A 16,004-nucleotide genomic window follows, 5' to 3' on the forward strand; every position below is an offset into this window, starting at 1 on the left:
CAGAGCTGTGAGAGAAAGGGCAGTGCTGGTGCCAGTCAGGGCAGGGCTGAACACTGGGGTGACTTGGCAGCTCCCTCTGCACCGTCTGTGCCACCTGCATTCCTTGGAGAAATATTTCTGCCCAAATGGAAGACAACAGAGGCCTGTTGGACACGCTGCCCCCAAAGGGGGAACTCTGAACATTGGGAATAAAACAATGACCCCTCCCAAGAGCCAAGCACAGCTTGGAGCTGTTTCCTAAAAGCATCATGTGTGATGTCCCCAGTTATGTCTCTGGGCAGGTCTGGAGGGGCTGCTCTGGGCAGGGCAGCCCTGGGGGCCCTTTGCCCACGGGCAGGGCTGCACTCTGGGGGTTGGGGACTTGGTTCTTTGGTGTCCAGGGGCCCCTGGGAGTCCCTGAGCCGGGGTGGGGATGGTGGGCAGGGCTGGCAGGGACAGGCTGTGGTGCCTGTGACACACAAGGGCAGTGTCCCCACGGGGCAGCTCTGCCGGGCCAGCAGGTCCCGCTGTCACAGAACAGTCTGTGCTGTGGGTGGGTGCACACACAGGGGGGGGCTGGTGTAGGGCTGGCTGGGGGCTGGTTTAGGCCTGGCTGGGGGCTGGTTTGGGGCTGCCTTTATTCCCACACAACCACGAGTGTCCCTCTGGTTAATATTTAAATTTTAATTTGGAGAACTGGAAACTCCTCCTGGTGACAACACAGAGGGAATCCCTGGGTCTTTGCAAGCACCATCAGGGTGGAGAGAGGGACCTGCAGCAGCTCAGCCCCCAAAGCCACATCAATCAGCCCCTGCTGGCAGCTCTGCCCTCCTGCCCATCAGGGATTGCCACTGCCCAGGAGCTGCTCCCTGCTGGAAATCCAGGGGGAATCTGCTCCAGCCCCTGCCTGGAGTTGGGCTCTCATGGATTTGGGGGAGTTTTACCATGGACTCAAAAGGGGTTTATCCCTTTTGGATGACTCACCTTGTCCCTGCAGCAGCCACACCATGTTGTCCACCAGGACCAGTGTCCCAAACCTTTCAGTTCCCAGCAGAGCCCAGAACCAGTGAGCACCTGCAATGGGACCATACTGGGAGGGAGGAAGCAGCTCTTCTTCTGTGCTCCCTGCTCTGCTTTTAATGCTCTGCCTCAGCTGCAGGTCCCCCACATCCCTCTGCTCAGTGAGGAAACCTCACAAGGTGCTCAGAAAACCCACAAGGTGCCTCTTTGTTCACTTGTCCCAGCAAAGCTGCAGAGCCTCAGAGTTCAGTCCCTCCCTCTCCTGCCCTGAGCTGCACCCAGAGGTGTCTTGGGGACGAGGAGACCCCCAAGCCAAGCCCTGGGGATGTTTGGAGTGATCCCAGAGGTGGCTGCAGGTCCCCCCAGCCCTGCTGAGCAGGTGAAGCCCTGCACAATGTTTATGGAGACTGGCTGTATTTTCCATCCTTCCCAAGGAAATGGGGTGATCAGAACAAAACCTGCTGGTGCCAACACTGTGCCCCAGGCTGGGGGTGGGCAGCAAACCCTCTGGAGGGCAAAGCATTGGGCTTTGGCCACCAGCAGCTCAGGAAAAGGCACAGAAGGTCCTTTTCTTCCCCAGGATTTCCTGCAGGGAAGGGATCCAGCCCCATCAGGGACATTGGCCCCTCCAAACCCGTCCCCCCAAGCAGAGCCCCCCTGGGATGGCGCAAAGGGGCCGAGGGACGTCACTCACCGGGACCCCTCCGGGGCACAGCAGGGCTGGCACAGATGGTGGTCAGTGCCCTGTCCCTGCCCCCGGGACATTGGGATCCGGGATAACGGGGGGGTTTGGCCCCTCTGGAGCAGGAGCAGAGCCCGGCAGGGGGGTGGGCTCGGGTCCCTCCAGGCTCTGAGTCGCTGTCCATGTGTCACCGCAGCCACAGGAGCCACAAAGAGCCACTGCCGAGGGTGAAGCTGCTCCCAGGAGTGTGAAGGGGCCCTGGGGGGAGAGAGGAAGGTGCTGAAAGGGCTCCTGGAGGTACATCCCCCTGCTCCCCCCCTCCTCCTCCTCCTTTTCCTCCTCTTCTTCCTCCTCCTCCACCACCACCTCCTCTTCCTCCTCCTCCCTTTCACTGCCATGGACTAATGTAAGTGTCATGATGCAAATATAATAAATATTATCTACATTATTTAATCATTATTACAATCACTAAAATAATGGTATTGCACTAGAATATAAACAAAATATTATTTTAAATAAGTTTCATTCTAATAATTTGATTATATTTCATTGCATAGGTTTTATTTATGTGTTTATATATTTTAATATACTTTAAAATAAGTTTAATTCTGATTAATTAATTATGTTTTCATTGTGTCAATTTCATTATTTTTTATTATTTAAAATTTATTTTTATTTTTATATTTTTTATTTCTATTTTATTTTTATTCAGTTATTAATTAAACTCAGTGGTTTTTGTTGTCACTTATTAAATCTATTGCTAATTAAATTATTCATTATTAAATTGTTGTTGATTAATTATCATCCTGCTGTGCCCTGTGACCCCAACCCTTGGTCTGCAGAGTGTTGCCAGAGGAACAGGAAACCTTTGCACAGACCCCAAAAACTCAGGGAGAGGGATCAGGGCACAAAATGGGGCTGAAATGAAGCAAAGCTGCTTTTTATCCCAACAGGCCTTGGACAGTCCCCCCTGGGGGGTGCTGGGTGTGTTGTTCACCCGTCTCCACTCCTGCCCTGCCCTCACTCCAACCCACACTGGCTGCAGGTTCCTGCTTGGAACAGCCTTGGGCTTCTCCTGGGAAATGGAGGTGACGAGTTGTTCCAAAAATCTCTCTGGGGAGAATTTCATGGGATGCAAAGTTACTGAGTAAATGTGAATCCCAAATCCTTGGGGCACAAGTGTCCCTGTGCCCTGAACACCACCCATAACCCTCCTTGCCCCCCTGCCCATCTGCAAACCCAGGACTTTGGGGTCCTTTTCAAGCCTCCTCCTCCCTATTTCCCATTTGTGTCCCATTCTGGAGCACCACCAGCTCACAGTGCTGATCCTCACAGCTTCTCTTGCCATCAGCCCAGTTTCCCAATTCCTTGCAGAGCCAGGAGCACAGGGAGCTCAGGGGGTGCAGCAGACTGGGACACAGGGATGGAGTGGAGTACCTGGAACCTCCTGGAATGGGCTCAGTTGCCAACCCTTGGCAGGGCTGGGAGTTGGTGGCCGTGGGACCATCCAGCCCTGGGCTCCTCCCTCAGCCTCTTCCCTCCCCTCCCAGCTGGGTTGGCTCCCCTGGGGCTTCCTGGGGCTGCTTTTGGCCACCAAGGGAGGGGCTTGGAGGCAAAACTGTACCAATTCTGAAGGTCTTCAAGCCTTTCCCTGCTCTTTTCAAGCCCAGATCTCGTTTTAGAGGCCACCAAACCCAACTCTCCCCATGAGTTTGGAAACCTCAACATGGGGATGGAGAAGCAAATGGACCCCAAAGGTAACAGTCCCAAAAGTCTTCCCAGAGTCTGAAATAAGCATTTTTCTGCCAAAATACACTCCCTGTGACACTTCTTGGCTGGAGAAGGTCCATCCCCAGGACACCTCAGATTGGCAGAAACTGTTTCCCTGGCCATGACAAGTCCTGAGAGTGACACTGATCTCTGACTCCCTCTCACATCAAGACTGAGGCAAGTCTGGCCCCAAAAAATGGCACCAGCCAGGCCTCTTGTCTAATTTTTAAAAACATATTTCTACGTTCTGCAGCCACCCCCTGTGTGCTGGTTTAAAGGCAAACCGGCAGGAGAAATGAACCCAACACAAAAGAGATTATAAATCAGAGTTACAATTTAATAACAATATTACAATAGATGCAATGGCACAAAGAAAAAACTGGTTTTAACTCACAAAAACCCAGAAGTATAACCCAGACCCTTGGGGCAAAAACACAATGGGGTTTGTTGGCCCCTGTGCTGAGACCCACGTGGTTCCCTCGAGTCCAAACCAAAAGGAAGTGAAAAACCTGCTGGTGCAGATGACGGTCAGTCTGGTCGGGAGTGGTGGTCTCTTCCTGTCGAGGTTCTGCTCCTCCTCTGGATCCAACGAGTGGTCCCCAAGTCTCAGAACCCCCAAGATTATATCCCCTCAGGTCCAGGTGGGAGCACCCACTACCTCCTCCAGGGTGGGGAATTACACACTGAGTGATCTCACTCTGTGAGTCAGGGGATATTTGGAATCACTGATGGCTCATTAGCAGACATGACACCTCAGACTGGGTGTGGAGGTGCCAACGACTCCCTGGAAGGGAGTTATCACAGCTCTTACCTCACAGGTGTCTTTCACATCTAACTCACCTCCTGAGGGGTTGGGCGTGCCCTGGGCAGCGACTGCAAATGGCCCATTGTTAGCAGTTCCTGGGAAATGAATAGAGGGGGTAGAATCCACAGCTTTGGTCACACCCACACAGTGATAAACTGGTCCCACCTGCTGAACTAGGACACCTCCTGGGAAACAGCAAGTCACCATAAGGCTCCCCAAGTTCTCCTGTGGAGCAGAGGGAAGGACAGTCAGGGTTTGAGCCAAGGAGCTCTTCTGTATCCATCAGAGCTATTTCCAGGGCTTCTGTCATCCCATCTCAGAGCATGGGGACCCTTTTGGTGGTCAACAAGTGCCCCAAGAGATGCAAGAGGCCATTCTGGTCCTGCCAGCTGTCCCTGCCAGCACTGGGGAGGTAAGGGCTGAAGTGGTGCAACATAAAGGCAGGTCGTAAAGAAGAAACCCTCCCCTGTGAGGGTGGGGATGCCCTGGCACAGGTTGCCCAGAGAAGCTGTGGGTGCCCCATCCCCAGAGGTGTTCAAGGCCAGGTTGAATGGGGCTTACAACAGCCTGGGCTAGTGGAAGGTGTCCCTGCCCGTGGCAGGGGTTGGAACGAGATGAGCTTTAGGAGCCTCCCAACACAAACCTTCTGGCATTCTGTGGTTTATACAGGAAACAACAGGATCAACACTCACCTGCTGGTGGCACCAGCTGCAGAGGGGGCTCAGCAAAATCCCCTCCTGGAGGGGTGGCCATTCCTTGGGGGGCTGCAGCTCCTGCCCAACACCCAGCACCAGTGATGCTGTGGCCTGAGAGGTGCTGGGGACCAGAGAGACACATCCTCATGGCAGCTGGGTCCCTGGGGTGGCACCGGCTGGGACCACTGGTCATACTGGTAACCTTTGCTCCAGGGAAGCTCATTGCCAGGCTCTCCATCTGCAAAAAGACCCTCAGGAATTTACAGTTTTTGTAATGCTTGTAATTCCATCAGGCTGTCGCACACAATTCTCCCCTTCTCCCTTGCACATCAGCAGGAGCCGGGGGAACGAGGCAAGACCCCAGAGAGCAGGTGAGGGAGGAGGCAGGACACAGCACAGCAGCAGGAACCTTTCAGAGGCTTCGAGGATGGTGGTTTGGGAAAGACAGGGGGGAAATAATCTCCTGGGAATGTTCCTGAAGTTGCAAAGGAGCTCAGAAGGGGAATGCCATGGACGGAAAGAGCCCACGAGCAGCAGACACCAGCAGTTCAAAGGAGCCTGGGGCCTCCAGCCTGTTCCTCCATTCCTGCTGCACACCCTGAGCAGGAAAGAAAATTCACCAGGAAGCTTTATTGCTGTTCCGCAGCAGCACTCAAGGATGAGTTGCTTGCTTGAAGCAGATTTATTCAGGGTTGGGTTTCTGTTTCAAAGGCTGGTAGAGCAAGTGGGGTTTGTTTTATTTAACACACATCGGTCCCAGGGGGGAGTCCTGCTTATTCTGGCCTCCTGCCAGAAACATGCTGGGCACTGAGAAATTTCTCTCCCATCATCTTCAGACATGGCAGGCAGGACCCAGACCTCACAGGGAAAGACTATGGCACCTCTTTGCTTCACTGCTGGCATTGGTTTCAGCACACTCAGGCCTGGCTTCAATGAGCTGCTCCCACATGGCCTGGAGATGCTTGAGACCCACAGGGAGGAGGATGGATGTTCAACTTGATGCTGCCTGACAAGCTCAGCTGGAAAGAGTCAGGGAGGACAGCCCAGGCTGTAAGGATGGAGAGGGAGGGGACTGTGACCATGTTGATCCCAGCTTGGCACCTGATTCAGGCTTTGTCTTTCCAAAGTGGATGGACTCAGCACCAAGCCAGCACTCTCTGCATGCAGGTGCCTCAGGTGGTGACTCTGGATGGCCTTCACAAAGAACAAATGGGCCAAGAATTGGCAAAGGGAGTCGTGGAGACCACAGGGAGCAGACCTGACTGCTTGCAGAAGCCAAGCCAATGGGATCATCACACCAGGGACTTCCTTCCAGGGAAGGAAGATCATAGCCTCAACCCTGACAGCAGCAGAAGACAATCCGGATTGATGACCCATTTTACTGCTTGGGAGAGCTCTTTGAAAAGGAATTTGGCAGCAGCAGGGAAAGCTGATAGGAAGCAAGTCATGGAGGGATTAGTGGTGTTTCCAGTCTCTGTTCTCCACCCTTCAGTGCCAGCATTCCCAGCAGAAAGTCAGAGCCAAGCAGCAGCAAGGAGCTGTGCAGGGTTTCCAGTTGATAGAGGTGGATGTGAAGCAAGGCTGGTGGGTCACCAGCCCCCGCCTTCTCCTCAGTGGGACATCCCAATAGATGCACTGCCCAGCTGGGAAGGGAAAGCTCTACTGCTCTTCCCTTGACACCAGAATAGGATCATGTCCCTCATCCTGGTGTCTCCTGGCCCTCTGGGGGACCTGGTAATGGAGGGGTCACTGAGAGGCAGAGCAGAGGGATCAAAGAGGCAGCAGGGAGGGGGAAATGCTGGGGCTTCACCAACAGACACCCTGCAGCTCTGCACTCAGCAGGATAAGCTCCTTCCAAAATCCTTCACTCTTAGTGTGAAATCCCCTTAGCTCAAGTTTGCACCCTCACAGGACTGCCTGGAAATGGGGCCAGCTCTCCTGAGGCTCAGCCAAGAGTCACTGCCCTCATCCAACATCCACCCTCAGCTCCTCTTCTCCTCCCACAGCCCCCAGAGGGATCTGTGAACCTTGGCTAATTAGGCCCCAATTACTCAGACTTTGCATGAGGACATGAGGATCAAGCCCTCACTTTGCAGCCCATGCCTGAGGGATGCACCCCAGGCAGGAGCAGCCTTTGAGCTGTGGGGGCATGTGAGGAACAAGAAGTAGCTGCTGGGAACCCCCCCCAGGGAGTGGTGAGCTGCTTGCCAGCCCAGTGTCACACACGGAGAAGTCTGCTGGGGGACCACAACCTCCTGCTCCATTGTCTTTACCTGCTGTCGAAGGAGCAGCACAGGAGAGCTCTGGCTGCGTGGTTACCACCTCTGGAGGAAGGTCATCTTCCACCTGCAAAGGAGTCAGAGGGGATAAAGGGAAAAAAGAATGGCACAGAACAAAAGCTGAGGAAACCACAGAGCCAATGGAAAGGAAAGTGTGCTGCTTGTGGGTCTGGGGCTCACCGCCTGCCCCACAACGCAGGAGCCCAGGCTGCAGGTGAGACCCACACCAGCACAGACACAGCTCTGTCCCAGCAAGTGAGGGGGGGCTGCAGCACCACGGAGAGCATCAGGAGGGGAAATTGTATGAAAAGTCCACAAACCCCAAAGCAGGCACAAAATATGAAGAAAGAGCATTAATCAAGGATGGTGGGAGATGACCCTCAAACCACTGCTCCTCACCCACAGTTTTACTGAATTTTCTCTTACTGGTATCAACTTATTTATTGGAGGTTGATCAAGTTATCCCCCAGCTCCTTCGTGCTCATTTATCTTTGACACTTGCTATAAGGCCACCACATCAAGGGCCATCAAAAGACATCCAGAGGTGACTTTGCAGCTCAGCCACCTTCCACAGCCACACAGGCCCCACATCAGTCCTCCCAGACATTTCTTTTTATTCCTGAACATCTAAAAAACAAAGTCCAAACCAGCACAAAACACACTTCCCAACTCTTCACAATCTTACAGCAAGAAACAACCTGCCCAGCGAGAGCCCAGCCTGGGACAGAGACTGGCCATGGAGAGCAGAGTAACCCAGCACCCAGCCAGGAGTTTGCATTCCCTACAGACCTACTGTCCCATCTCTTTACAAACACATCTATGTGCATCCTAAATCAACTGCAGGAAAAAGGAAATTATAAGCACAATTACTCCTAAATGGGAGGAATGTGTCATCCAAAAGCTAATGTGCACTTTGATCCAATATTAATGAACCAGCACCTGGTGGTATACAGGCCCCAGCTTCAATAGAGGGGAAGTCTTAATCAAAGACTAATGTGTGTCACAATTTGTAACAGACTCTAAAATGCCAAAGGCAAGAGTGTCTACGAATGCACTACTTTTTCAGATGGAAGTGTTTTCTCCCAAGAGAAGCATTATCCCCAGAGGAACAGCAGATCTGAGAGGTTGTTAGACAGTAAATAGTCTTGGATGATGGGGGAGGTGGGATGTGCCAGCCAAGGTTTGGGGGATTTCTATAGGGGGAACCCCCTACACCGAGCTGGGTGTGGACTGACGGTCAGAAGAGCTCCAGCACAGCAGACATCAGAAGGCTTGATAAGAAGGCTCACAACTTAGGGAGTTTATTCAAGATAGGTTAACAGACAGTTCTCATAGCTCATAGTAGAAGAAGTTAGTTCCTATTACATCAGTAGATCTACATCTGACTCACTCTCACATCCTAGTAAATCTCTCTCTCACGCAGTAATGTCCACACCTTTTAAGCACTCTCATATCCAACATGCTATGACACTATTGGTTAACCAATTCACTTCACATACATCACAGCCTCTCATTGGTCTCTTAGCCACCACACATACTCCAGGTAGCTCTGTTCTCTTTAAGGCAGAACTCCAAACAGCTTTCCTTAAGGGATGCACTTACACTCACTCCCACAGATTTCAGCAGCACCCGCTTCAGAGGAGTATCCTTGCTGCCCTCACCTCACAGCACCATGACCTTTGGCCCTTCCATAAAATCACAGAATGGTTTGGGTTTGGAAGAGACCTTAAATATCATCTCATTCCAATTCCCTGGGATGAACAGGAACACCTTCCACGACACCAGGTTGCTCCAAACCCCATCCAACCCGGCCCTGAAGGATGGAGGAAGGCTGAAATGGCCTTGGCACTGCTCTGGTTGATGTGCACAGAGAGGAGAGATCTGGTCTTCCTACAGCTCCCAACATTCCCAGGAAACCTGGGACACTTGGCTTCACCCCTCCCTGCCCCAGCACCCTGCTCATGAAGCAGAGGGTCTGCTCTTGATGCTAAAAGCTGGGACATGTTTCTCCTCACTGTCACCCCCAAAATGCCCCCAGCAGGTAAATGGAGTCATGGCTGATGTGCTGGGGGGGAAATGTTAAGCACTCACACTTCAGCTTCTTGAGTCTGGGCCATTTACAAGTTCAGAGAGCCCTCCAGAATTCAAAGCATCCTTTGTTTCCAACTAAGTCTGCTCCTCCCTGGCAGTCAATGTAACTCCTGTGTTTTCTACCTTAAATCTCTGGGGGTTGGAGGCCCCAGAGAGGTGTTGGCTATGCTGTACTAGGGCACACATCAGGCAGCAAACCCTGGGAGGCTGCTCAGAGATGCCAAGAACCTCCAGCCATGGGAAAATCCAAGAATGCTTCCCACACTATGGAGTGGGTATTACACCCTGACGAGGATGGAGGATGTCCCAGAGTCACCTTCATCACCTGGCAGGCCAGCGCAGGGTGGGTGGCCGGATCCTGGTGCAGGAGCACCGTGGAGATGTGCTCACATTACTGCAGGGCCTGGGATGGGAGCCCGTGGTCAGCCAAGTGGAAGGCGTGGAGCAGCTTGTACAGCTTGGGAGAGGGAAGCAGAGCAGCCACAGGTGAGCAGGGAGAGGGACACGTCTGTGGATGCCTCTGCCATGGTGCATCATCCCACTGTGATTCAGAGCACTCTGGATCACGGCCTGACACTTGGGGGCACTTCCACCCATTCCCACGGGGGCATCCAGCCCTCTCCATGCACCAGGCGTGTGGTGGGGAGAGCGCAGCAGCTTCATAGAATCGCGGAACAGTTTGGGTTGGCAGGAACCTTAAAGATCATCTATTTTCAGCCTCTCTGCCACGGGCAGGGACACCTTCCACTAGACCAGGTTGCTCCAAGCCCTGTCCCACCTGGCTTGAGCTTTTCCAGGGGTGCATCCAAGCAATCTATGCAGTGCCCAAGGCAGCAACAGCCAGGTTCCCATCTGCCATAGGAAAAACCCATCTACTACCCAGAGAGCAGCAAGGAAAGCAGACCTGAGCAAGTACTGATCACACACACCATGCACCTCAAAAGCAGACCTGGACGAGGCCCTCGGCCAAGGCAGCATCACCAGCATTCCCAAAGCCCAATAAGGGAACAAGCCTCAGGAGCAGTCTGAACCCCTGGCTTCATGGGAGTGTATACAAGTTTTGAGACAAATCTGAGCTGCTGCACAAGATGTACTTGAGCATCTCCACTGCCTGGAAGTAGAGTAGGAAGGATTCAGGTTGTTGTAGCTGTGGGCAGTACTCAAACATTTCCATCCTTTGGAAGGCCTCTGTCCTGGGAAACTGGGCAAATGCCTGGCTGCAGAGAAGAGTAGGTTCAGCAGGCAAGGGAAGAGGTGCCTGCCCCAAAAGCCCCACACAGCTCACAGTGAGAGCAGAAGAACCCCAAACAGGGACTGCTTTTGCATAGCAGTGAGATCCCAGGGATGGGGACAAGGTGGGACAGGGGCCTCTGTCAGGAGCACCAGCCTTCCCAGCTCACTCACCAGTGGCTGCTGCCCAGCAGAGCCTTGGGGTCTGCCTTGTTCCTGAAGTAAGCAAAAGGACTGCCTGCCATCAGGGAGCAGAAATGAGCTGCTTCAGCTGCTCCCTTGCTGGCTGGATGCGAGGAAAAAGACGAACCTTTAGTCCTGAGACATCACCACATGGTCAGTATCGCTTTGGAGGCCCCCAAGCTCACACAAAAACCCCAAACCCAACCACGCCACTTTCCTTCCCTGCCCACACAGACCCTGATCCCTCCCTTCTCCCTGTTTTTGTCCTTTTTTCCTGATATCTGCTTTTTGTACCTCAGTTTCAGTTCCCTGGCAGAACTAGGGGAGCCTGAGCAGGGTCCAGCTCCAGCTCTCTTACAGTGCAGGTACCCACCCCCCCATTACAGTTCCTTCCAATGGTTTCAGCTCACCCAAAGTGCCTCCCATGGTGACGATGGCTCCGTGGTTCAGCTCCATGTCTCCAACCTTGTTGGGACAACATCATGGCCAGGTGGGGCCTCCAGTCCCTCCATGTGGCATCCCCACAGCACTGGAGGGAGACAAGAGGGAGAGCAAAGGTGAACAGAGATGGTCACCACAAGGTGGGTCTCACTGGCAGGTGACAGCACAGGGGAACACACACCTCCTGCTCACAGACCAGTGTTGCCTGAGGGATCCTTCCTGACATGAGCTGCAAGAGCATCTGCACGATGTCATTGGTGGCCAGTGTGCTGGTAAACCTGCAAGGAGATGTCAGAGAAGGGCTGCAGTGCTGGGACCCCAAACCCTCAGTCACCTCCAAGGGCATGTCCCAAACACCCCAGGAAAGAGGTGTCCTGAGGGGCTTCTCAAGGAATCCTAGAATGGTTTGGGTTGGAAGAGACCTTGAAGACCATCTAGTCCTATCCCTCTGTCATGGTCAAGGACCAGGTTGTTCTGAGCCCATGACAGGGGTTTGGAATGGGATAATCCATAAATGTCACTTTGAACCAGACCATTCTTTAAGGCTTATTTAAGCTCCTTCTCAGCTTCCAATTCCTTCCCAAGCCTCTCGCTCTTGCTTGCTTTCCCATTCTGTTCTGGGAAGGGAAGCAACGGCTCCCATTCCTAAACACACCTCCTGCAAATTCCTGAGCCCTGCCCAAAATCCCTGGGTGACACGAGTGGTTTATCCATTGCCTTGTCTGCTTTCCATAATCAGTGACTCCAGAGTCAAGCAGCCAGGATCAATCCCAGGTTACATGGATTGGGACAAACCAGATGCTGTGCTGGAAGGGGCAATTCCAGAATCTCACCTCCCCTTAGTGGGAATTCAGTGCTGCAAAGAGCCCGGCGGTGATCGTGGATTTAACTGTCCCTATGGATTAATGCCTGGCACTCATGGCCAAGTGCTGCTGCAGCATCTCTCCAGGCAGAAAAAGCTAGGCCAGTGCAGAAGGATTCAGTGGGGGCCCTGCCCAGTTTCCCAGGATGGATGGGAAGCTGCCATGGACAGGCTGGATCTCAGTAGAACTTCATTTAAGTAGTTTCCGCAAAGCTTCTAAAACAGGGACTTGTTTGCAAGTCTAACACAGCTGAAATCCTGTGGCTCACCAGATTTCCTAATAAAGTGCTGCATAAGGGAGCTGTGAAAGAGAAAAGAGACCAAAAACCCAGCATTGTGAAATTTCTAATTCTGCTTTGCAAAATGTTGTTTGCATAGCAAGGCTGGTTAACTCATGAAACAGCGTGAGGTTATGGAGTCGCTTTGTTCCAGTCCACACTGTCCAGCAATTACAAGGAGCAGTGTACCAGGTATTACAAGTCATACATTAAAGTAAGCTGGACACTTCAATGGGATGAAATGGTAAAGACCCAAGAGTTTGGAGAGTTAAAGTCACAATTTTACAAGTTTGACGGGTCATGTCATTGAACAAAGAAAAGGCAGAAGTCCAGCAGTGATAAAGATGCTTCAAGACCACCCGAGGGATGAACTCAGGAGAGCACTACCCAAATTTCAGGCCAAAAGGAAAGCTCTGCCCAAGCTTTTGCCCAGTCATTAAAATGGAAAATAGCAGGTGTTAACTATGAACTCAAGACTGTATCAGTAGCTTCTTTTACATAAGCAAGTTTGGCAAGTTTTTGCCTCGTATGAACCGGCTTGCCTGCGATTTTGTCAAGAAATACCTTTGCTGCTAAAAAGATAAAAAGCTTCTTAGCAGTTATTTATTTTGAGGTGTTTTTCACTATCAAGCTGGCTGTGGAAATCTTCATTTAACCTGATTTCATGGAACAGCTGGCTGAGATTTTAGCTAAAATTGAAAACAGACCCATCAGATAGAAAAAAAAATATCATCAGAAGCTCCTTCTTTCCACCTGAAACCTACTGGGCTATTCAGGGTTTATGTGGAGATAAACCCCTCAGAGAGATTCCATTTCAAATATCATGGAAGTTCTCAGGGATGAAAAAGCAAATCAAACACTTTCAGAGCAAGTTCTCCCACCTTAATTCCCAAACACTGCCAGAGTTTGTCCTTGGCACCTCAAGTCCTGCATGACCTAAACCCAGCACTTGGGCTCCTGTGGGAAAGGAACAGGAAGCGCAGAAGGAAGTTCAATCCTACCTTAAGGCAATTCCCAAGGAGCTGATGACACTCCAATGAAATCCTGGCTGTCCTGTCTGTGGACTGACCTGGGTGAGTGCAGGTGCTCTGGGCTGGGAGTGACAGTTCCTGCCCCGCTCCTTGTCCCACGTCAGAGCCCCAGGAACTGGGACTGGGGGGTTGGGGTGGCTGCAGCCCACTCTTGCTCTGGAAGGGAAGCCAAGATGAGCCCAACTCCCAGGGCATGTGCAGGGGCTCCCTGTGGATCAGTGAGCCCCGGCGCACTCGGTCCCTCGGCTGCCGCTGATTCCCCCCAGCCGTGTTTTCCCCTGGAGCGCAACTCGTGGTGCTGAAGGGACAACCCCGAGCCCACTGAGCCAGCAGGGCTGGGCAGTGTGGAGTTGACACCCTGGCAGGGACCTTTTTTCCCGCTCATACACGGAGCGGAGAGAGTTGGAGGCAGCAGTGAAAGGAACTGCGGAGAGCTGAGCTCAGCCAGCAGCTGCACAGCCCCTGGTCAGACAGACTAAATCAGTTTGTGTAGGGAGTGACAAGGAGGAAGCAGGATGTTCACGAGGAGGAAGCAGTGGAAGAGACAGGGCCAGACACAACCACCCGATCCCTGTGCCCAGGTGAGCTACATGATAAGGTTTCAGGCAGCAGCCCGAGGAGTCCATAACTGAGCTGGCTGCTCTGACACAGGGGCATCGCAGCTGAGTGTGTGGCACTGGATGGTAGGGAAGCCAAGTAACTGGGTCCCCTGTCCCAGGATGGGGCTATTGACCACGGGATCGGGTAAAGGGCAGAAACTCTCAGCCTCTGGAGGCGACTCTTGTCAAGCGGGAGGGAAAGATACCCAAGCAAAGACGGTCTTTTAGAGCACCGAGATGGGTGGAACGCCATGGAGCAAGGTGTCTGGTACCTGAGAGAATTACCCGTGCTGGGAATAATCTTTCCGATAAGGAGCAGTTCCCTACCAATGCAGACAGCATCCAGCGTGCAGAGAACATGTGGCAGAATTCCTATGGAATGTGCCGGCACGACGTGCCAGCTCATTGGGAGGGTTATTGTTGAAGGAGGGAGAAGCAACATTGGGCTTGGCAAAGTCTGGCAATATGAAGCAACTGTCTCTGCCCTGTTCCGTAAAGAGAACCCAAGGCTGCCTCCTTTTCCCTGGGCGCAAAGCTCGACGGTGACTGCCACGTGCGGGTCCGAAAAAGTGCCGTTTTTCAGCCCAGAATTCCAGACGGATGAAGATTCCTCCCTGGGAAAACGTGCCAGGACAGAAAGTGATTGTTCCTTTTCTAGGGAAAATCGGGCCCCGTCACAGGCACCTGAGAGCCCAAGTTTTCCTCCTTTAACCTGGGTGCAAAGCTCGATGGTGCGTGCCACCTGTGGGTCAGGGAAAGTGCCGTTTCTAATTCCAGAATTCCAGAGCGATAAAGATTCCTCCCTGGGAAAAGGTGCCAGGAGAGGAATCGATTTCTCCTTTTCTAGGGTTAATAGGGCCCCATCATTGGCACCTGAGAGCCCAAGGCTGCCACCTTTTCCCTGGGCGCGAATCTCGACTCATGCGGGTCCTGGAAAAGTGCCTTTATTCATCCCAGAATTCCAGACCAATGAAGATTCCTCCCTGGGAAAAGATACCAGGACAGAAAACCATTGTGCCTTTTCTAGGGTTAATGGGGCCCCATCATTGGCACCTGAGAGCCGAGGCTGCCACCTTTTCCCTGAGTGGAAATCTCGATGGTGCATACCTTCTGCGGATCCGGGGAAGTGCCGTTTTTCAGCCCAGAATTCCAGACGGACGAATATACCTCCCAGGGAAAAGTTCCAGGACAGAAATCGAATTGTCCATCTTTAGGGGTCAATGGCACCCCATCTTTGGCACATGAGAGCCCAAGGCTGCCACCTTTTCCGTGGGCGAAAACATCAACGGCGCATACCACTTGCAGGTCCAGGAAAGTGCGGTTTTTCAGACCAGAATTCCAGCCGGATGAAGATCCCTCACAGGGAAAAGGCTCCCAGGATAGAAAGTGATTGTTCCATTTCTAGGGTTAATCGGGCCTTGTCATTGGCACCTGAGAGCCCAAGGTTGCCTCCTATACCCTGGGCGTAAAGCTCGACCGTGCGTGCCAGGTGCTGGTCTGCGAAAGTGCAGTTTTTCAGCCCAGAATTCCAGACAGATGAAGATTCTTCCCTGGGAAAAGGTGCCAGGACACAAAGCGATTTCTCCTTTTCTAGGAGTAATGGGAACCCATCATTGGCACCTGAGAGCCCCAGGCTGCCACCTTTACCCTGGTCGCAAAGATCGACGGCGCGTGCCACTTTCATGTCCGGGAAAGTGCCACTTTTCATCTCAGAATTCCACACGGACGAAGATTCCTCCCAAGGAAAATGTGTCAGGACGGAAAGCCATTGTGCCTTTTCTAGGGTTAATGGGGCCCCATCATTAGCACCTGAGAACCCAAGGCTGCCTCCTTTTCCCTGGGCGCAAAACTCGACGGTGACTGCCACGTGCGGATCCGAAAAAGTGCCGTTTTTCAGCCCAGAATTCCAGACGGACGAAGATTCCTCCCTGGGAAAACGAGCAAGGACAGGAAATGATTTTTCTAGGGGTTAATGGGGCCCCATCATTGGCACGAGAGACCCCAAGGCTGCCACCTTTTCTGTGCGAGCAAAGCTCGACGGCGCGTTCCACTTGCGGGT

Source organism: Pithys albifrons, chromosome 17 (genome assembly GCF_047495875.1).
Source record: "Pithys albifrons albifrons isolate INPA30051 chromosome 17, PitAlb_v1, whole genome shotgun sequence".
Lineage (NCBI taxonomy): Eukaryota > Metazoa > Chordata > Aves > Passeriformes > Thamnophilidae > Pithys > Pithys albifrons.